The sequence below is a fragment of the Penaeus monodon genome, chromosome 28, assembly GCF_015228065.2.
Source record: "Penaeus monodon isolate SGIC_2016 chromosome 28, NSTDA_Pmon_1, whole genome shotgun sequence".
In the NCBI taxonomy this organism is placed as follows: Eukaryota; Metazoa; Arthropoda; class Malacostraca; order Decapoda; family Penaeidae; genus Penaeus; species Penaeus monodon.
In genome coordinates, this window is record NC_051413.1 from 33,441,013 (window position 1) to 33,442,307 (window position 1,295).

Here is a 1,295-nt window from a genome sequence, read left to right on the forward strand (position 1 = left end):
CAACATAGCAGTACATCTGACATGTTTTAACATGACTATATCTGCGATGTATCCGATATGCTAGAAATATTAAGAAAAACTAATCAAATCTGGTTCATTGATATTTCTATCGGTTCGGTATTATAGGCATGGGAAACTAGTATTTTCCTGAGTTTAAAAACTACCTTTATGTTTGCAACGCATTTTGTTCATAATTTAGGCTTTATTCGGTATATGTCTACATACTATTTAAAATAATAGCAGGAAAATGTTGATATGTTAATATTTTTTAACAGGGGTTAGTCGAGTGCTACTTTCTTCATAGTATTTTATTGAATACTTTTTAAAATCTAATATCATTTACTTGATGTAAGTAATTCACTATACAACAGTGCAACAATTTATACCTAGCATATCAGCTACATAACAGTGTCCCTGGTATGTCAGTAACTACACAACAGTGAAAATGGCACGTCAGATGATGCAAACACTCGAGATGCCAGGGCCACGAGGCATTAACACATAGCTCTCACACATGGTCATCTTTGGTACATTACTGAGAATATGAAGAACATTTTTTTCTTTTTTCCTAAACAAACTACGAGAACTTTTTAAAAGTCTTTGGGTGAGGAAAACCTTCAGAGCTTAATTTTTTTTTTCATAATAACGCGCTGAGTGAGTGTTGTGCAGGGTACTAGTACAAGCATCTAGCAATCTCCGCTCCACGAGTCGGTGCCTCCCACTACCAAAGCGTCCTTGGCGTGGTGTCTTGTAGACTAATTTTAATGTCCTCTTGTGGATTTGAATTTCCCTCGCTCAACCACGACCCAAACTAGCATTCAGCACTGTCTCTTAAAAGTTAGTGTCTGCAGTTACAAGCCGTTGTTGTATGGTCGAGAGGGCAGAGTGCCGTGTGATGGCCGAGCGGTGTAGCGGTGGACAATACACTGAGAGCGAGGCCCTCTGGGGCCTGCACTGACCTACCATCACCTACTACAAACAAGGGGCGGCGTGCCGCCCTGGAGGGAAACAAAGTCGCTCGTTGATTGGCTGCCATAGTGGCACCATGCCCACTCGCGCCAGCACAGTCAAGCCTGGAGTACTATTATGAGAGAAAATTCTTAAGAGCTAAATTCTAAGTGTAACTCAGGAGATAAGATTTTCAGCAATTTTAGTTATACCTGATTATAAACTGTAACTTTTGAGAAGAATGACGAACAAATATTCAATCATGAAGACGAGAGGTAGGAACAGAGTGGTAGAAGCACTAGCGATCAGCTGGAGATGTCCAAACGCCAGTGGCGGTGCTTGGTGGA